We start from the raw sequence: 22,779 nt of genomic DNA on the forward strand, positions 1-22,779 counted from the left end.
AGGCTTTATGTTACCTCCGGATCATCTGCCAATCACACCTGGACCCAGTCATGTTATGTGTTGAGCAAGTATGTAAAAAAAGTGTTTATTGGTGTCTGCTTGACATTTGCTTCTATATAATTTTGAACTGCATTGAAGTTTAAAGGATCGCTTGCAAATTTGTATTGTGTTGACTATGTAGTGGGTTAGTGACGGTAACACCGATAGAAACCAGTCCTGTAAACCACCTCAAGCAGAAGTCCTGACAGCTACGCTCAGTCACACAGTGTGTTTCATATGGTCTCACTCGTTTTTATCAAATGCCTGAAGGAAACCAGCATATAATTGAAGTCATTTTGAATTTACATTCTCCTTATTCCAAAGAAAATACATTACCATGCAGTTTGAAAATACTTAAAAAATCCAATGTGCAATTTAAATTTTTTGTTATTCAAAGTGTGTACAGCGCATGGACTGCTGTATATGTTGCCTGTGGCAGTCCACTCATCAAACAATACGAGTGAGCCTTTCAGCGGCTTACGCAATTACCTCATGTGCCTGCGTCAGAAAGTTGACTGATGGTTCTCCAGTTTCCAAAAAGTATTTATTTATTTATTTATTTATTTATTTATTTATTTATTCTGTTCTGATTTAAAGTTCACACAACTAAAACTGTGGAAGTTCAAAAGAGTTTAAAGTTCATGGTACAGTTTATGTTTATCAGAATATTATGCATGAGTTCAATCTTCAGCCTTAAAATGTAAACATAAAAAAATATTATGTGCTAGGGAGTATTTCATCACTTTCAATGGGAAATTATATTGAAAGGCTTATGATCCTGTGTTTCCTCTGGCATTGTTTACCCATTTTTCTCAGCTGCTCATGTTTTGACCTTGCTGTATTCAGGGATTCACCAAGTCAAATTAAAGCCTTTTCAATGCCTATATATATATATATATATATACATATATATATATATAATGGAAGACTATTAATGCAGAAATAATACTCTTTGATTATTTGTTTTATTTGTTAGTGGAAGACATTAATACAATTCCTTTTAACCATTTTTCATTATCTGTCAGTCATAGTTGTATCTGTTCTTTTTTGGTTCAGTGTTCTACTCCTTTTTTTGTCTTTCTCACCTGTATTTTCCTCCAAAATAACAACTTTGTTGAAGTAAAATTTAAAATTTTAAATATGTAATACTAGTGGAACAAATCAGAGCTGGGCTGTGGGCTTTCTGATCTAGCATGAAAACAAATACTGTTGTCTTTCATTGTTGCCCTTTTCTAATTATGATAGTGATTAAGTGAGTTGAAAACAGGATCAGGGAGGGAAAAACGCCTACAAGCAGAACAATAAGCTGAGTTCTGAGTATTACAACCAAGGATTGGATTTTTACAAGTCACTTCAAAAGCTTCTTCTGGCTCCTCCTTGCAAGGTGTTTGGGAAACTCTGGTGCTTGGGTTGTGCTCACAGAACAGAGCTTTCTTTAGACATAACATCCAGGGGAGGATAGCTGGCCAGCCAAGCCCAGCCCGGGGAGCCAGATTCCGATAGCAATAATTTGTTTAGGTCAGGTTGACATCAGTTTACTGCCTGCCTTGAAAGTCTCGCTGGTGCTTCTCAGTGGCAAATCCAAACAGCCGAATTTAGGGTCTCCTGCCTTATCCGAGTGAACAACGTTCTCCAAGGTCACACTATATCCATTCTGAGTCCGAGATCCGCTGCCCGGCCACGGTCCTGTTCCAGGATTACAGCCAGTCTGTGGCTGAGCTCCCGTATCATCTGAGTCTGAATGTTGATCACTCTGCAGATCCCATCAACCGGACCCGGCAGCCTTGAAGTGGCCAAAACGGCCACCGGCATCTTCCGAAATTTCTGATAAGGCAGGTATCCGCCAACTACAATAAGCAGAAAACCTGTTATCATGAATCCAATCATGTACACATCTTCAACATCCTCGACTGGCAGCATCATCAGACACACGGTCTTCCACTTCCATCCGGAATCCATCATATATCTAGCGAAGAATGTCCCGTGGGGACACGAGGGTTCCCCTTACCCGGTTTCCGAGAGGAAAAATTTTTATCAATTGCGTTGAGAGATCAGCTGATCAGATCCATAATTTGCAACTTCAGAAGCTATTCAAAGAAGACCCTAAAAACACAGGATACAGACGCTGAGCAGGGAAGACAGGAAGGGCAGGGAGACAGAGAAAGTGTGTCCTCTTTCAAAGAACAGAGGAGAAAAAAACCTTGAATTCCCATGAAGACATTTGTCGGAGAACTGGGCTTCGCCCTGAACCTCAGCAGAAAACAAACAGTTACTAGGCCACACTGCACTGGCAGGAGGCCATCACACTCAACCAGGAATACAAATACAATCAAAATAAGGATTTAATCTGTGGGATAATTTGGGATGCTGCTGTTCATAATGCAGCTGGTAATTTGAATGAGCTTATTTTTAATTAAGTTATTTTCCACAAATAAAACCGCACAACAAGCATAAAAGTCAACAACCTTTCAATTATTTCAATGTTATTTTACTCACAACTAATGGTTGTCCTCCTTTTTGTCTTACAGCATCTATACTTTGTCATATCTTAAAATACACCCATCACATTAAACCACAGTCTTTTGTGATTAATACAACACAGCTGCCAGTGATATGACAGTTTTTCTTTAGCAATGGATAATTATTGCTCAATAATTTTTTTCTAGAGCACATCTCTGGATGTCTCTGGTTGTCTGTATCTCCTCCAGGGAAAGGCTCAGTTCAGGGTTGTTCAGTTCCATTAAAGCTAAGAATAATGACAAGATGTGCTTTGTTCATTATTCCTTTTGGGTATCACTGTCAAGTTAAAAATGTTTTGTTGCAGTTTGGAAACAGTACGCTTAAAGGTTCACTATTGAAGTCTTGTTGCAAAAACAGGTCTCAAAAGTCAGGAATAAAACAGAAGGGGGAATGAAAAGTGAGATTTCCACAAAAACTAAGAATTTGGGTACAAATCTAAGGTTCAGAACATAAAACTTGTAAGAGTGGACAGGGAAATGACTGCATTCTTGGAAAAAGTTAATACATCTGTATTCCTTCATTGCATAATCATTACTTCATTAAGTAAAAGTTACTATCTCAATAGGAGAGATCCCAGACCATGTTTTACGTTTTATTTTGTACAGACCATCTGGACTTTCGGCTATTGAGAGATGATTACTTGCTGGAGGTCTGGGCTCTGTTGAGGGTTTGCTAACATAACATATGTAATGCACCAGTTTAACTATGAAATTTACCAGAAGTTTCCTACACTTTGTGAAGAGAGAAGTGCCAAACCAAGCGAAGCGGCTGTTAATGTTAATTGAATATTTGAAAGTGTGACCAGCTTCGTTCTCTTCCTCCGCTGCTTTTGCTAAAACTACAGGCAGACTACAATTCTGAAACAGCACAGAAATTTGACATCATCATTCACAACTTCGGTTAGAACATAGGGTACATATAGCTTTGACTTAGAATAGACTTCACAATGCTGATTGTATCTTCTTGGTACTGGCAAAACTTTTTATACATGACAGCTCATTAAATATTTACAGAACTCATCGTTCTGTGGACCAGAAAAAGACAGGAGGAAGAGAAGCTGAAGGAAAGACAGATTTGGACTAAAGGAAGTGATAGAAAAGACACTCTCAACTCTGATTAGTTTTAAGGGTCAGTGGCCAGATTTTTCACTTCATGCAGTTTGAGTGACACCAAACTCTAGGTTTTCCAGAGTTAGTCAGCATGTAATTCCATCATAAAAGTTCACATGAGGCCTTAAAGCATGATGTCTTCAAACATTAGTGACATTTTCTTAAAAAATTTGACTGCAAAAATATTTGGGTGGTAATTCAGAAATCAAACTACCACATTGAGTGGGAAATCGGTACATGTGAAAAGAGCTACATGCACACACGCACACACTCTTAACACTTATTCTGTTGCCAAAAGTTGTTAGGAAGATCTTAGAGTGCTTAGACAGGGAAAACAGGCAAAAGTGCCAGTCCAATTTCTTGTAAAAAATAAATAAATTTAAATAATAATAATAATAATAATAATAATTATAATAATAGGGTCGGCTTTTCAACAGTGTAAAAATGGAGCATCTCTGTAACACTTGCTGTCCAAATGGAAATTATTGAGCTCATTTTCATATATCGTGATTAATTAATCTGTTCCTTACTGTTAAAAAAAGAAACACAATTTCAAAGAATCAATAGAAATCACATACCATGTAAAATTAGCATTATTTTCAAACATTTTCTGAGAGAATGAGTGTTTGCAACCAGGCACGTGCAGAGGGGTGGGGGGTTGGGGGCTGGGGGTGCTTGAGCACCTGCCCTTTTTGCTCCTTGCCCCATAGTGCCCTTTTGGTCAATTTGTTTTTTGTTTTTTTTTGTATTATTTTCAAAGCCCTCTTCTGATACATAATAACATGTACTAAAATTATTTTTTTGTTTTGTTTTGGTTTTTTGTACAACATAATAAGCCCTCTGGTCACCTTGTTACCTTTGACCTTTTGCCCGTGACGCATGACGCAGTTGCCTCTCGTGCAGTGAGATAAGTCGGCTAACTGGAGCTCAGCATAGCGAACGTTCCAGATTACAGCAGTTTTTGGTGAATTATATATATATATATATATATATATATATATATATATATATATATATATATATATATATATATATTAAAAAAACGTTTCAGGTGAATAAAGTGGAGTAGACTTGCTACTTGTCAGATGACGGAAAACGTTGTAGTATTGTTTCTGCTTCAGCACGGAGTCGCGGTTTAAGCAGAGAGATAATGAAATACAACAGACACTGACAGGCATCTAGTCTGCCTTTCTCTGAAGAACTACTGAGGGGAGGAGACAGCCAGGTGAGGAAAAACTGTTCTTATCTATCGATTCAGTATTTTTATCATACAGACATTAGGCTGTTGTTGCTAGCTGCTAGCTACGACTTTGCTAGAAGCTAGATAACTAAAAAGCTTCTTCCCTGTGTACGAGGCACATCGTCCGTCCAAAACTTATCATCTCCATAATGGATATATGTCCAATCTTCTAATTTCCTTTGCTGCATAATGTACATTGCATTTATTCTGGCGTTAAGTAAATGTATCTTGAAAGAGAATAGCATTAAATAAAAGTCCAACAAGGATATTCATTTAGAATTAAAAATAACACACCCTGAATTACCATGATAGATATAATGTATGTCATTAATGAAGGGGAAAAAACTCAACCCAGACTTTAAGTTTAGGGTTCGCAGAGTATGTAGTTAAATTTTTTCCCCAATTATTCAATGGGAAAAAATAAACTAACCTCAGTTAAGTAAAATAAAATTGTAATCAAAACTTTTGGAATTGTAATGATTTCTTTTTTAAAAACAAATTATTTTGTTTAAAAAACTTTTTTTTTAAATTAAATAACTAATTCTTGTCTTGTGAACTTAAGAAGTTATTTGCCAAACATAAACTTTTATTTGCACACATCAGAAATCTTTTGTTGTGATTTTGGGTCCTGCCCCTGACATCATGTGAGAATCACAAGCAAAACTTTGAGTCAAACAAAAACTTAGAATATCAAGAAACGATTTCTGACTTGCACAAATAAGTTTGTTTTGCAAAAAAATTCACTTCATGAGACAAATGTGTGATTTAAATGTTTAAAAAAGTTTTAAGCAAAACTCAGTAGGCTTTTCCCATAGTGACATGCATTAACAATTAAATTTTTGCTTTTGTTTTTTTCTTTTTTTCTGCAGTTCCACCTTAAAGTTTGATGCAGCTCTGCTTTCCTGAATGGACCATCTTCATCTCCACTGCAGCAAACAGGCAGATCTTTTTTATAGATTACAGTCACTAAGAGGTTGCATTGTGCCTTTGTTTATATTTTTAATAGTGTAATTCTGTAAAGACAAAATATGTAAATCAGAGCTAAACCACCAGCTCTGATTTACATATCTTACTAAATTGTGGGTTTGAATATTGCAATACTTTCCTATAACAAAATAAACCTGCAGAAAGAAATTACTAATAAAATATCTTACATATGCACAGTTGTATGCTCTGTATAGAGATATACCTTAGCTTTGATTGTATATTTCACAATTTTGTAATTTATCATTGTTTATTAAACTCTGAAAGCTGTGTGGCTTTGTTCATATTCTGTCCTAGAATGCGGTAAGATGTGCCCTTTGGTTTTTTTTTTTTGAGCACCTGCCCTTTTAGTGGTCTCTGCACGGCACTGTTTGCAACATTGTAACCTATTTTAGATACACAACAAATTCACCAAAAAAAACAACTCAGAAATGTTCTTTTTAAAAAGAAAAAAAAGTCTTAAATTCCAGTTTGAAAAGACAAAAATTGGCTAAAGAAACATTTTTCTAACAATTACATTATAGCTAGCTGGTCAAACAGTAACTTAAAAAGATTTTCTAGAAAAAAACATGGACATTTCTGAGATTAATTTTTAAAAATGATAGAAAAAATCAGAAATGTCTGAGTTTGAGAAGCTTAACATTTGCTAGAAAAAACTAAAACTTTACTGAGAAAATTTTTTGACCTTTTAGAAAGTTTTTACTTTTGAAACTAAGAAATGTCCATGTGTTTAGCATGAATTTATTCTTTTTTTATATTCAACTAATGGAATTAATTCACAGTAGCACTAAATTTTTCATCTCGGGATAAAAACACAGAGCAGGTTTTAATCCCATCACACCACAAAAAAGTGATAATGAAAACAGGGAGGATTAAAAACTCAAACTGTTCTCTAAATAACATTCATACATTAATGCATCTCATCTTACCCTGTTTTTCATCTCACAGTGAAACAGTGTAATGACAAAAGGACATGGCATTGCATGTTTCTCATCTTCTGTTTTAGTAACCCAACTTTCCCCAGATCCTGTCAAAAGAATCTCTTTGTGTCACATGTTAATAAAAGCCCCTTTGGTCCATCCTTAAGGAAAACGAAGTACCATGTCAACGAACAAACGCCAACTGTTTCTTCCCTTCATTAGTAAAACCATGAGATTAGAAGGAGCCATGGCAACGAGCTCAGAACAGCAGCAGACGTGTCACATGAGAAAATTTTTAAAAGAAATAAACAAAAAACAAAGAGGTAGTGACCGGATTGTGAGATCTTATGTTTACAGGGTTTTTTTGTTTTTGTTTTTGGGGAGTTTTCTTGTAATTAACCCAAATTTTAAATGTTTCAGTTTAAGTTACACCCTGCTTATCCACTTCAAGACAAGAATTTTGTTCTGGATTTAAATATATAAGGACTACACACACTGTGTTGTGCACCAGGTATGGTCATTTGCCAAACTTTTAAAAGATTATAGCTTCAAAATCAGAACATTTCATACAATTTAAAGTCCTTATATTGGACTTGAGCAGTTTGTTGACAATTTTGCGATGTATGTCTCTTTTGCACAAGTTGGATCAATTTGTAGATCCAATACAGGTGCTGCATATAACCACCTTCCTAAAATAATAATATCGATATTATCAATACCAAGTTCCTTGAAGTAACATGAATGCTTAAAGTCCACTGCTTAAATGACCAATTAAATCATAAGTTATTATTTTCTGTTTTACATTTCCAGACCTGAAAAATGTGTCTTTTTTGAAGAGAGTTTGCAATGAACAAACATAAAAAAGGTCTGTAAAAAACACAGACCCCACAGATCTCATTTACTTTTATAATAGAATCCCTAATCAGAGATAAAAAGAATAATGGAGGGTTCTGGCTGCTTGAGTTTTCCCAGGGTTTAATGAGATAACGGAGAATCTACGCACAAACAGCACCCGTTTTAAGAGCATAATACAGCAAGCAGAGATGGGCCAAAACAAATAAAACAAGGCCTTAGGAAATCTATTCTGGGGTTGATTGCTTGCATAATCAACTGTGAGCCAAGATCCAGCATGCGTTGTTCCTCCGATTTATTTGGAATTTTACGGAGGCTGACATACTGGATTCAAAAAGTAACACAAAACAACTTTTAAATACATTCCAATCTTCTTCAGCTTGGATTTCATGCAAAGCTTAATATGCTCTCCTATCAGTTACCATAGCAATATGACTACATGTGCTTGTCAACAGGAGTGAGAAAATATTTTTGTAAAATGTGTACAGGTCACTATTTTATTTAAATCTGATTTTAGATGTTTTTTATGTTTGCAAGCAACGTTACCCTAGTTTTGTTGAGAAACTTATCATTTTACTGCACAGTGGTTGGTACGGCAACCTGCAATTTGTCTGTTACAGCACGGCTCCACCACTGTTATCAGCACACCGGCAGCAATAAAGCTCTGATAAATCAACAGGGAATATATGATCAAAACAGGGAAATTGATGCTTTTATTATGACTTTGCTATAAAGTGTATAGGGCTATTAGAGATAGTTTTAATTTCAATGTAATGATATATGACAGAGTATTAGGATACATTTAATAAGAATTACAAGAAAAAGGCAAAATATTAAAAGAATAAAGACAAAAATGCCAGAAGAAAGTTGTAACCTTATGACAAAGTTGTTTTAATGAGAGCAAAGTTCTGCTAACATAATAATAATTTGATGCTGATGTGTTAAATCTTTCACAAGATCCTCAACAATCCTCATTTTTATTTTTTAATATTTTTCATGTAGGACTCATAAAATTACTACTTCATTATTATGACTTTATTCGTTTTAGATTATAACTTTGTTTTATGACTTTGTTCTTATATTATTTTGACTGTTCTGGCAATATAATGACTTTATTCTTGTATAATTACAATTTTGTTTGTGTTATTTTTATTTACTGTTGTATGAATTTATTCTTGTATTATTACTTTTTCTTGTGTTATTACGCCTTTATCCTCATAACTTTGTAACTTTAGTCTTGTAATATTACAACTTTGTCGTATTTCATTTACTGTCGTATTACTTTATTTTCTTAAAACCTTTTTCTTGTATTATTACTTTATTCTCATTATAAACATTAAGCTGATAACATTCAGTATTAATACTCTTGTAATAATACTTTTGGAATATAAGTATATACAAGTATAAATTTTGTTTTTTTGCTTTTGTTTACTGCAGACTTTGAATATACTTTTGCATGGCAGTTTATTTTTCACAATTTGTCATAATCACAAACTTCAATGCATTGCATTGGGATTTATTGTGACATCAAAAGTACTAAAATATTTTTAAATCAAGGCAAAATATATGGATTACTTACTTTACTTTTTCTTGTGTTATTATGCCTTTATTCTTATAACTTTGTAACTGTAGTCTTGTAATATTACAACTTTGTCGTATTTCATTTACTGTCGTATGACTTTATTTTCTTAGAATTTTTTTTTGTATCATTACTTTATTCTCATTATTATGACCTTATTTATATTATTTTGGCTAGATGTTGTAAAAATTTGCTCTCGTAGTATTATTTTGACTTAACATTATAACACACAACTTTTTCTTGCAACATTACACATTTTCTCTTATTACCACTTTACACCCATGATAGCATTCAGCATTAGTACTCTTGTAATAATACTTTTGTAATATATTTTGTTTTTTGCTTTTGTTTGTTTACTGTAGACTTTGAATTTACTTTTGCATGGCAGTTTATTTTTCACAATTTGTTGTAATCACAAACTTCAGTGCATTGCATTGGGATTTATTGTGACATCAAAAGCAAAATTTTTTAATTCAAGACAAAATATATGGATTTTCAACAATTTTACAAATAAAAATGAGAAAAATCCCACATTTGTATTCCTCCTCCTTAACCATTGCATTAATACATGTTTCCCTTTTAATCCAGGTGCAATGATCCACCAGCTTTACACAAATGCAGAATAAAATTACAGAGAAGTGTTTTTTAGACATAAATCTGTACAATATGAGTAATAATTTTAACACCTTGCTAATGACAACTGAAACAGTATGACAACTTTGAACATTCGAAGCACAGAGTATAACTATTCCTGAATTCTTTATTGAGAACAAGGCCAACAGACATACTTTCTTGGAATCAAGTGACACATTGCAGTGGAACTTCACGGTAGGGCTGTTGTAAACGAATATTTTAGTAATCGAGTAATCTATCGATTTTTCTTACGATTAATCGAGTAATCGGATTAAAAAAAATTATAAAATGAAATATTGGTAAATCTGGCATAATACTGGTGTTACTATCAGATATCAATATCAGTCCAATTTTCCATATTTGAGCATCCCTAACAGTTGCTTTTTTGTAGCTTAGAAAACTAACCTGTAACAATAATAGCTCACTTTCTAAGTTAACCAGAAGAAAAGTTATAGAAAAATCTGAAATTATATTGAATGTAATAACAAAGAGGCAGGCTCACAAATGTGCTTATAAAAAATGTCTACAATCCAGCTTTTAGTTTATGTATTCATCTTCAGTGAGTTTAATAGATTAATTAAACTCACCTTGCCACCTAACCTGTCACGCTTTGGGTTTGAAAATACTGGAAATGCCGCCTGGAGTGGGAGGAGAGGGCGAATGAACGAACATGGGGTGGAGGGGAGGAAATACATAGACATAATATAAGGATAGACGCCTCATGGACCGCTCTCTCCTATTGTCGCTGACGAGATTTAGGGCGGCCATCTTGGAGCGGTATACCACTCCACTCGGTCCTATGTGTTTAACAGCACAGTGACGGATCAGCGCATTTAATCGATCATAACACGCTTTTTTGTTACTGGAAACCATATTCAAACATCTATCAAAGCTACATTTATAAACAATTGTATTATTTAAGTATTTAAATATGCTTAGTGGCTAAAACAATAGAATAGGAATGGAATATTCTGATATTGATGTATAAAGAGCATATTACAAAGCACACAGCCGTTCATAATTTATTTAATAAATTATTTAGTAATATCAATACATATTTAAATAACTATACAACACAAATAAAGATTCATAATGGCACAAATAAATAATTAATACTGAATAATAATATATATATATGTTCTAGGCACAGCCAAGATACTGCGCAGAACCCTCAAGCTCCCAGGCCTCTGGTAGAGGACCCGAGCTCAGAGGATGAAAGAGACCACCCGCGGAGGGTGAGAAGGGAATTATATATATATATATATATATATATCCATCCATCCATTTTCCTTCACCCTTGTCCCTCAGTGGGGTCGGGAGGGGTGCTGGTGCCTATCTCCAGCTCACGTTCTGGGCGAGAGGCGGGGTACACCCTGGACAGGTCGCCAGCCTGTCGCAGGGCAACACAGAGACACACAGGACAAACAACCATGCACACACACACTCACACCAAGGGGCAATATATATATATATATATATATATATATATATATATATATATATATATATTTTTTTTTTTTTTTTTTTTTTTTTTTTTTGCCGACTTCTAGCTTCAGAGATTCAGCAGCTGAGATTAAGTCCAAAATCTGATGAGATCCATCCTGCTGCAGTGAATTCGTCTCTCTTTATAGATTTCTCCCTCTTCTTCCTCACATCGTGTCTTTATGAAACTTTCAAAACAAAAACGGAAGATTTGGGATGTATCTTACTAGTGAAAGAATTACATATAAATAATAGTCTTTACCACCTGTGTAAACTTTGCTGGTGAATGTTATAACACATAAGTTTTATAATATGTGTTATATTGTTTCATTTCTAATGCTCTTGTGTCATATAATCTAAGTCAATGTTAGAGAATAATTAATATTTTTAGATGTACAGAATCTCAGTTAGTCTTCATAGCGGGGCTGAACCTGTATTACACCGGGTTCAGATACCAGCTAATATTAGCTGGTATCTCGCCGGTGGACATAAATACAGTAAAGTAATATTCTAATATATAATATAATCACAATATATACACAATAATATGTCCATCTTACTTGTGAAATGCTGTCTGTGGAGCCCTCACATCAATAATCCATAGATCCGAACAATAATATCCCTCAGAGCTGAGGCATCGTCTATTGTTTTGATTGAGGAAAGTAGGAGTTTATACCGCTCTAAGATGGCCGCCGTATTTTCTGCGCCGGAGCAGCCAATGCGGCGTCTACCCTTATATTATGTCTATGAGGAAATAGACCAGCGGACTGACGAACCGTTAGACCGGGGGACGAACACGGGGGGAAGCAATACGGGATATTTACGACACCTTCACTGGTCACACTCAGAAACTCATCTACCAGCCATGTACGATGCGCTCCGCCACCCGTTTCTTCAGACCGGGATATGAAATTTATTGTGCGGTTCGTCGGTAAAGCTACATTTACACGGTAAGCATCAGCTACTCAGCCGCCCGCCCTGTTCAGGCTATCCGCTCACCTCAGCGCTCTTCCCGCCGTTCGCTTTCAACCAGCAGCCCCGGAGGAGAAATGCTGCCGTACTCCAGGCATTCCCCCAGTCATTTTAAGGATGCTTATTGGTTCCCCAAAAACGATAAAAAGTCGGGCATTATCATCAATCAATAAAATCCCCACGGGCCAATCTTGAAGATTGGACTTTATGCCGCTGAGACTTAGCTTTTGTCAACAACTCAGAGGCGGAAGTGAGAGCTCCGCGCAACGCAAATGAAGTCCCGGCCGGAACACGGTGCGCTAACTAATAAAACATAAATTAACGAAGCTTCGAGGCAGGTAAATTTTCCTCGAGGAATTTTAGTAATCGAGGTACTCGAATCATTCGAGGAATCGTTTCAGCCCTACTTCACGGACTTGACAGAAGTCATTGAGAACTTCCCATGTTCACCCAGCTAGACTGCTAAGACTATTGAACGTGTTTGCTAGTGATAAGGACCTGACAGGGCTGTCGGCCAGCACTGGGCGACAATTAACTCAGGATGTGTCAGCCTTATCGGAGCGCAGAGGACAGGACCATGGTGACCCTGCTGATGTCCACCTCATGAATCTATCTGGATCAGCCACATCAGGCGTTTTATCAGATACAGATCTGATGACTTCAGCTGAAAATGGCTTCACACAGTTCCACATCGGGGGCTGATTTGAAACAGAAAAGGTGTCATAGAGAGGCTTTGTTCATACTATGTGTCCTCAAAAATTTAGAAGCTTCTTCCTGATGTACTCTGTCAATATACACTTTTTAAGTTACTAGCTATATCGCAGAGGTCAGAAAAATTCATAAACATCCAAGAGATGCTAGAAAGGCCATCATAAGCAGCGTTTCCATTACAACTGTGTGCAAAACTTTGTCAATATTCCCCCATTGTCAAAATAAGTGAAGAACTTATCACTTATCACATGAATATGTTTGTTCAAGCGATAAGTCATTAAAAGTATGGCGCATCATAATCCTTCAATAACTTCCTGTGTGCTTCAATTGAAGTTTTGCCAAACAAATTTCCATACAGCCAAAAAAAAAAAAAAAACACCTCATCTTAGGGTAAAGAAACATTTTAAAAAATTTAGTTTTATCAGAATTGTTGTATTTCCATTAAGACAATTCAATTTCATAATTCCAGTTTGCACAACATTAAGGTCAATGGAAACACAGCTATAGTTGCCTGACTACATTCAAATATCTTGTGTGTTTTGAAAAAGCACACAAACCTCAGAATAATATTGAGCTGTCCATTGACGAAGATTCCTCAGGAACACTGCCAGAAACTGGTATTTGGCTGCAAATCACATTTACAACAAGTCATAACAGCAAAACAATACTCTAGTTAATAAGTACTAAAAAATCTTGTCATTAATGGGTTAAAAATAACTAAGGCTGCGGCAGTTATTAGCTGGTAGTTCGAATATGTTTCTAGTAAACCTAATTTGAAGATGGTTGAATTTTTTGCTCTCTCTGAGCTTCTTCTTAAAAAAAAAATACACATGTCTACCACCCGGGAGACCGGGGTTCGAATCCAGGCTGGGGCAAGTTACAACAGTGCAATTGAGCTATGCAGTGTGGGTCCCTAGGCAAGACCCTTGGAGCTATATAGCCTACCTCATACCATGAGAGACATTGATATGCATAACATGCCGGCTCAGACGTCGCCCGGCCAAACAAGGTCTGCGTCAGGTGCTGGGGAACCAGAGCACCTTGATGAAAAATGGGCTACTGGAACAAGACGGAAATGGGCGAGAGACGAAAACATGGATCTGTTGGAATGCTACTACTCAAGTAACCCTAGTCAGAGGGGCTACATGCAAAGACTGAGGGTGGAATGGTTACTTCGACACCCACAGTCTACAATGACTGCCAAACAACTAGTAGCTCAGTGTTCCAACATCCCCAAACAGCAATTGCTATCACAACTTGAGATTGACGAGATACAACACAAATGCTACGGCAACAGGGAGGAGTCCGGATGTAAGGTCAGGGGGGAGTTAACTACAACTCCCCACCCCGAGACTGGGTATGCAGCCCCAGTAATGAACGAACTATCAAAGCTGAACGAGACAGCAACTGACCTGAGAGAAAGAATTGTGGCCCGAATGAACACCAGGCAACCCCGACGCCAATTACAACGGCTGAGTGAAGTACCATCAGAAAGTCTCATTGAAGATGTGAATGCAGCATTGAGAACAATCCCTACCAACACCATAACAGAAACCAATGAGCTGATATACAACTCAGCATCAGTGATCCTTGAAATGCTCAGCTATAAGAGCAACCATGAGACCCAATATCCATCATGGAAAAGATGGTTAGAGGCTAAGATCAAGATAACAAGGAGGGAAGTGAGCCAACTGTCAGAGCTCCAAAGAGGTGCAATGAAAAGACCAGTACCTAAGAAGTACAGCCAGATGCCCATACCTGAAGCACTCGAAACTGCCAAACAAAGGCTCCAAGCCTTGGCCAGCCGCCTAAAGAGATACACAAGAGAGAATGAAGCCAGAAGGATTAACCGGCTCTTCTCCACCCAACCAGCTAAAGTGTACTCTCAATGGCAGGGTAATAACAACAGAGCAGACCCACCAAGGCTGGAGACTGAACAATACTGGAAAGGCATATGGGAAAGGGAGGCGTCCCACACCAGCAATGCACAGTGGCTAACCTCTCTACGAGAGGACCACAGCAACCTCCCTGAACAAGCCCCGGTAACCATCACTGTGGCAGATGTCCAAGAAAGAGTCTCGGGTATGAAAAACTGGACAGCACCAGGGCCTGACATGATCCATGCCTACTGGCTAAAGAAACTCACTGCCCTCCATGAGCGACTGGCAGCTCAACTGAACCAGCTGCTACAGAATGGGACTCACCCTGAATGGCTAACTGAAGGGCGCACAATCCTGATCCAGAAGGATCCCTCAAAGGGTCAGGCATCATAGCAGCTAAGATAAGCGGGCACGTGGATAAATACATGAGCACGGCACAGAAGGGCATCGGCATAAATAGCAGAGGAGCCAAACACCAACTCCTTGTAGACCACACAGTCGCCCGAGACTGCAAAACCCGACACACCAACCTGTGCACCGCTTGGATTGATTACAAGAAAGCCTATGACTCAATGCCACATACCTGGATCATTGAATGCTTAGAGATGTACAACATCAATAGGACTCTAAGAGCCTTCATTGCAAACTCGATGGGGCTGTGGAAAACCACCCTTGAAGCCAACTGCAAACCACTTGCCCAAGTGTCCATCAAATGTGGCATATACCAAGGAGATGCTCTGTCCCCACTGCTGTTCTGCATAGGCCTGAACCCCCTCAGCCAAATCATCAACAAGACTGGCTACGGATACCGACTCAAGAATGGGGCCACAATCAGTCACCTCCTCTACATGGATGACATCAAGCTGTACACCAAGAGCGAGCGAGACATCGACTCACTGATCCACACCACCAGGATCTACAGCACTGACATTGGGATGTCATTCGGACTAGAGAAGTGTGGCCGGATGGTTACAAAGAGAGGGAAGGTCGTCCGCACAGAAGGGGTCTCACTCCCAGAGGGAACGATAGCAGACATAGAGCACAGCTACAAGTACCTGGGAATACCACAAGCAAATGGCAACCTCGATGAGGTCACAAGGAAAGGAGCCACAGCCAAATACCTCCAACGAATAAGGCAAGTCCTGAGAAGCCAGCTCAATGGCAAGAACAAGATCCGTGCAATAAACAGCTATGCCTTACCAGTAATCAGATACCCTGCCGGAATAATTAGCTGGCCAATGGAAGAGATAAAGGCCACGGACGTTAAGACTCGGAAGCTACTAACCATGCATGGAGGGTTCCACCCCAAATCCAGCACCCTGAGACTGTACACAAGCCGTAAGGAAGGAGGCAGAGGACTAGTGAGTGTGAGAGCCACTGTCCAGGATGAAACATCCAAGATACATAAATACATCAAGGACAAAGCCTCAATGGACGATGTGCTCAGCGAATGTCTCAGACAATGGGGAACAGAGGACGAGGTGCTGGAGGAACCATCATGGGAAGACAAGCCCCTACATGGGATGTACCACCGACAAATAACTGAAGTGGCTGATATCAGGAAATCCTACCAATGGCTGGAGAAAGCTGGACTCAAGGACAGCACAGAGGCCCTCATCCTGGCCGCCCAGGAACAGGCCCTAAACACCAGAGCAATAGAGGCTCAGATCTACCACACCAGACAAGACCCAAGGTGTAGGTTGTGCAAGGAGGCCTCTGAGACAGTCCAGCACATAACAGCAGGGTGCAAGATGCTGGCAGGGAAAGCGTACATGGAACGACATAACCAAGTGGCGGGCATAGTGTACAGGAACATCTGTGCCGAATATGGACTGGAAGCCCCGAGGTCAAAATGGGGAACACCCCCAAAGGTGGTGGAGAATGACCGAGCTAAGATCCTGTGGGACTTCCAGATCCAGACAGACAAGATGGTAATGGCGAACCAACCGGACATTGTGGTGGTGTATAAACAACAGAGGAAAGTCGTTGTGGTGGATGTAGCAATACCAAGTGACCACAACATCAGGAAAAAGGAGCATGAGAAACTGGAGAAATACCAGGGCCTCAGAGAGGAACTAGAGAAGGCCTGGAAGGTGAAGACCACAGTGGTGCCTGTGGTCATCGGGGCCCTCAGGGCAGTCACCCCCAAACTGGAGCAGTGGCTCAAACAGATCCCAGGAACAACATCAGACATCTCAGTCCAGAAATGTGCAGTTCTAGGCACAGCCAAGATACTGCGCAGAACCCTCAAGCTCCCAGGCCTCTGGTAGAGGACCCGAGCTCAGAGGATGAAAGAGACCACCCGCGGAGGGTGAGAAGGGAATTTTTTTTTTTTCACACACAAACACACACCGTATTTTTTAGACTATAAGCCGCTACTTTTTTCCCACGCTTTGAACTACACGGCTTATAGCCTGGTGCGGCTTTGCTGTGGACTTTTCTTAAACCACCAGGGGGCTCTTTAGCAGGAAGTGAATGATTGGAAGTCAAAACTGGAAATAAAAGAATGTGCTAATTTTCATTAAGAACAAGCACATGGTAGCAGCAGGAAAAATTTCTTCAAACTCATTCCCCCTCATCATGGAAACAACACGAAGAAAAAGATGCAGCTTTTAAGTTGAGGGATATCTATCTGGCAGTACAGGAGGGAAATAGAGCCGCTGCACGTAAGCTCGGCGTGAACGAAACCATGGTTCAGAGTTGGAGACGTTACGTCCTTAATAACAGATTTATTAAGGACCCAGCCCTCTGCTGTGTCCTTGTGGACACCGAGAGCAGCGGAGACCTGCTGTGGGCCTGCTACAGTGAGTTTGTTTTAACTTTCCTGAGGAAACAAACTCATAAAGATTCTGAAATCTATTTGAACTATTATTTAAAAACATAAAATGCCTCTTTGAACAATTGCATTTCACATCAAAGTCTTTCTCACTCTATATTGACTCTAATATCAAGGCAGTAGGATTGTGGGGATGATTAGCTAGATTAAAAGTGCAAAGATTTGTAAGTGTTGACAAGAGTGTCTTCACACCTGATTGTGAACCAAAATTGCAACATTTGTTACATTTTCAGCTGATTTAGTCCTCTCACACTCTGATTCAAACCAATTAAAAAAACTGACTGACTAAAATCAATTAGTCAGTTAGTCTGTCAGTTCGGTCATGATGCCAGTAAGGACTAAAGCAAATTTCTTTTATATTGGTCAATTTATTTTACATAATTGTCTGTGTTAAAATGAGTTTAAGATATAACAAACCATGACTCCAATACTTTATGAAATATTTAGTCCAATTTAATGTTTGTTATGAATATCGCCAGGATCTACAAACAAATGAAGCTTTTATTTATTAAACATTTGAAAATTCCAGGAGCTGCAGCTCGCCACAGCAAAGGGAAAGTAAACTGATAAACAGATAAAACAACTTTAAACCACTTATAATCTGCTTTTCCTCACTCTCTCTGTCACCTTGACTACATGTAGACCCGTTGCCATATCAATCAACAAAACACCTCCACTAATCCACAGAGCAGACAGAGAGTAATATATTGACCAGAATGCCCTCACTGAAATGCTGGCTTATGCTAGATTTGCTTATTTGTTTTAGTTGTATTTACCCAGAACAGTGGTGGAGAAAGTACTCAAAAAATGTACTTAAGTAAAAGTAAAACTACCACATTAACATTTGTACTTAAGTAAAGGTAAAAAAGTACTGGCTTTTAAAAATACTTAAGTATTAAAAGTAAAAGTACTTGCTGAATGCATTACCTAATCCCTAATACAATATCATTAAGTGAACCGATCATATTTAATTTTAATAAATTAGAAATGTACCATTTTGATGAACAATGCCACAAGTAAAGTATGTTTTTATTGTGTTTACTTTGTAACATAGTTTAGACTTAGATATGTGATTCTATGCATCATAATTTCAGGGCTGGAAACATCATGTCTCCTGTCCTAACATAACATGAACTTCATTAGTGACATTTATTTAGAAAGAAATCCAACTGAAAGGGGATGGAACAAAGGTGGATGGGGGAGGACATGCAACCGAGGAGCCACGTAGCAGAGTTGTAGTAAGACCACCTACCCAAGACCAAGTCAAGACCAGCACCCGGAACTACGTGACATAAAAAAATTAAGTTTTACCTTCAAAATTGCTTCTCAAATTGATCTGAAAGATCCACATTCCCATAAAACACCTAGATATTAAATACTTAGAGCTGAAATAAATTTAATCAGTAAAGATCCGTCCAGAAGAATCAGATCATTCCTGAATGTCATATCAATGCAGACTTTGGTCACAGCGTTGTCCCATATTTGCGACACCTCAGTCAACACCTCCACACAATAATTCAGCGCATGAGTGACAACTTTTTTTCATCGCAGATGCAGCATATGTGTCTCAGTACAGCTAGCTTTGCTAGCATCACGTCCACGGAGCTTACCTTTCTTTAAGCTTTCCTTCCAAGTGACGCTAAAAGTTGGACGAAGTCCCCGCCGTCTGTGAAAGCGAAGCGCTGCTGAGTTTACATGTCGCCATATCTTATGATTTATGCAGCGCTATTATATAACTGACGATTAGACAGACATCTTCTCGCTCAGAGGAAACCACTGCGCATGTCTGGAGCTCCGCGTGCGAGTAAAGGTGGAGGCGATGGGTGATGTTGAGAAAATAAATTTAAAATAAGCTAGTTTTAAAACTTAACATGTCTTGATTCAAATGGCCTAAATTGTGGTTTTAAATCAGTAACTTATTCTGGCCTATTGACCTTTATTTTACTTGTAGTTACAGCAGATGGTTTGCTAGGATCGTTTGAACTGCCTTTTGTCTGTGAGAAAACAATACAGTGGAAGTTGTAGCTTTTCACACTCATCTGTGAAAGGCCGTAAACACGGCAGGGGTTTAGGCTTCAGATAGAGGGTCAGAGATAGCTCCTGGTTGGAGGAGCAAAGATACGCCTTATTTGAATAAATTAAATACAAGAGGATAAAACTTTCTACACAGAAGTAACAATTTAGATTTGCTCTTGCAATTCTCCAAAGATGTCTTTGCACGTCTTTGCTTTTCTTTCTTTCTTTCTTTCCTTTTATGTCAGGTAAATGAATGTATGTCTCCGTTGTTCTGCAGTTTCTGGTGTAAGTTTGTGCATTGTCTTACTTTTAAGTTATGCATTGTCTTATATTGGATTAAACTCTGTAATTCTGTGATGTCAACACGCATTGTTGTTTCCTTGTGGCTACACGTGGCCTGCCGAGAGGACCTGGGATCTAAGGAAGAGAGAGAGCCAGACTTTTTTCTAAAGTTAACTATTTTATTAATTTCTTCCTTAACATTTGGGGGCTCGTGCCGGTTCTGGAGTCTCGGTGGGCGGCTGTTTGGCCCTGATTGATCCGTTTCGGCCCGACGCTTCGGTGTGGTAAGACAGTATTTAATTGTTTTTTGGTTGTCTGAAGTGCTGTGTCGTTGGACCGTCGCTGATTGCTTTTGGTGTGTGCGGCATCACGGAATTTAGAAACTGCAGCGGTATATAGAATCCCTCCTAAAAGAGTCTATAGTTTAAGGATTTGAAAATACACACAAACGGGGGTTCGTGGCTGTTCCACGCAGCAGGACTTTGCGCTACCTCTGCTAAAGCTGGGTTTCTTTTGAATTCTTTGCCCTGAGAGTCGTCCCGTACCTCTTTAAAAGAATTTGGGTCTTTGTGTATTCAGATAGTGTGGGCTTGAATCAGCCCGGAGATTACGACTCATCTCCAGAGGACTTATAATTGGACTGGTTTGGGATTAATTGGATAGGTTCGGGTTGAATCACCCTACTCTAGCAGTAAAAGGACTGAAGCGGGTTGAATCACCCTACTCTAGCAGTAAAAGGACTGAAGCGGGTTGAATCACCCTACTCTAGCAGTAAAAGGACTGAAGCGGGTTGAATCACCCTACTCTAGCAGTAAAAGGACTGAAGCGGGTTGAATCACCCTACTCTAGCAGTAAAAGGACTGAAGCGGGTTGAATCACCCTACTCTGGGAGTAAAAGGACTGAAGCGGGTTGAATCACCCTACTCTGGGAGTAAAAGGACTGAGAATAAATAATAAATTACAGGTTGAATCACCTTGAAGGACTGATAAGTTGAAATGAGAATAAAAGAGATTTATAAAAGTGAAGTTGGAAGATTAAATGATGCATCATACGTTCTTTTAAGCCGGCGCCTAACATTTTCTTCTTTTCTGTCTTTTCTTGGCTGAACTACGACGTCGTCTGTGTATCTGTGTTTGTGTGCGGGTTGATCTATTACTGATTGTGTGTCTGTCTTCCGCCGTTATATGTTCCGCCACGCGCTGCTGTCTGTCTCAGTCTGAGTTGTGTTGAGATTGTGCAGAAGAGATTTGTGTCTTATGTGTTTGTCTGTTTTGCTGGATGTTCTGTTGCTGTGTTTCTGTTAACTCATGCTTCTGTGGGACAGAGATTTCTTCTCCATTTTGGTTACAGGTTTTGTTCCACAGAGCAGGGGGCCTGATTGACCACTCCATTTGCATTTGGGAGTGCTGCAGTTCTGTTAGCACTGACATTTCCAGCTCACTCTTTCAGGATTCTTGGAATTTGATGTGAATTTCTTTTAGAACTGTGTTTTATGTTGAAATGAAAAGTACAAGATAACAGATTTAAAGATGTTTTTACTTTCTCAGCGGGAGTAATGTGTGGTGTCAGTTCCAGGCTGGAGCACTGGAATGATCTCATTGCTTTTTCATAATATTGTAACATTTACAATCACTTCAATTTCTAGGTTTCCTGACACTGGATGGAACACCCTCACTTATCAGAACGGGGACGCAGAACTGATAAATATGATGTTTTTCTCCTTGACAGTGTTTTGTACACTGTTAATGTGGGACATGTTGGAACACTAATGAATTACTTTGTTTCTTGTAGGATGATCTTCGTGTGCAGCCCATTTTTTCTTATTTCATGACCATATGAATGGTTTTTGGGATTTTCCTACAGGGGGTCTAGTTACTGAGTAGCCATTTAATAACAATAGGCTATCTTGAAATAAGGTTGTGTGTATAACATGGAGTTTTTGAAACAGGTTCACTCAAAACTGAACATTAGAACTGTTGGATGATTTTGTTTCCTTTCGGGCATAGTCTTATCATAATTGTGTTTAAAACTTTCTACAGGATGAATTTTGGTTTGAAATTTGGGTAAATATGTGTTTGGAAGATGGAATCAGTACAAATTGGGAAGTTCTAACTTTATGGTTCACAAATATTTTATTTCACATGTTGGAGTGTGACGGAAAATTACAGGTGAACATGGGGATCTTTTCAGTTGCTGTAGGTGGATTACACTACTTAATGTGTTTTGCCCAATGTCATCGAGGATAATTGGGAGTATATTTCTTACATTATGGGTCAACTAATGTACAGCTCTCTTCAGATGCTGAGAATGGGGTCTTCTTCCTGCTCTCACGGCAGTGTTGGGGGAGGATCACACCTCACTTTGTTTGGTCAGCTTGATCTGGGGTAACATCCTGCATCTTTCTTACAATGGGATGTTAAAGAGTCTGTTTGAGTGTGAATGAGAGTGAATGTGTATGCAAATGGCCATTGCTGGGTTTTAGGAAGCGCTATGTAAATATGATGTCACTTTAGTGAGTAGCTGTGTGATATTTTTCTTATTTTGAAACTATTTAGGGACAGTAAAGGTTTTGTTTCATAAAATTACTTGTATTACTGGTTTACGGACAATCTTAAAGGTGATGATTACATATTTTGGTATCACAATCTGGTTGAAGCTGAATCATCTGCCTGTGCAGTAGAATTAATACGAAACAAGAATTCAGCCTTGGCTTAAAGAAGATA

This window comes from Poecilia mexicana, unplaced genomic scaffold (assembly GCF_051168715.1).
Source record: "Poecilia mexicana isolate PSO_F unplaced genomic scaffold, ASM5116871v1 scaffold_15, whole genome shotgun sequence".
In the NCBI taxonomy this organism is placed as follows: Eukaryota; Metazoa; Chordata; class Actinopteri; order Cyprinodontiformes; family Poeciliidae; genus Poecilia; species Poecilia mexicana.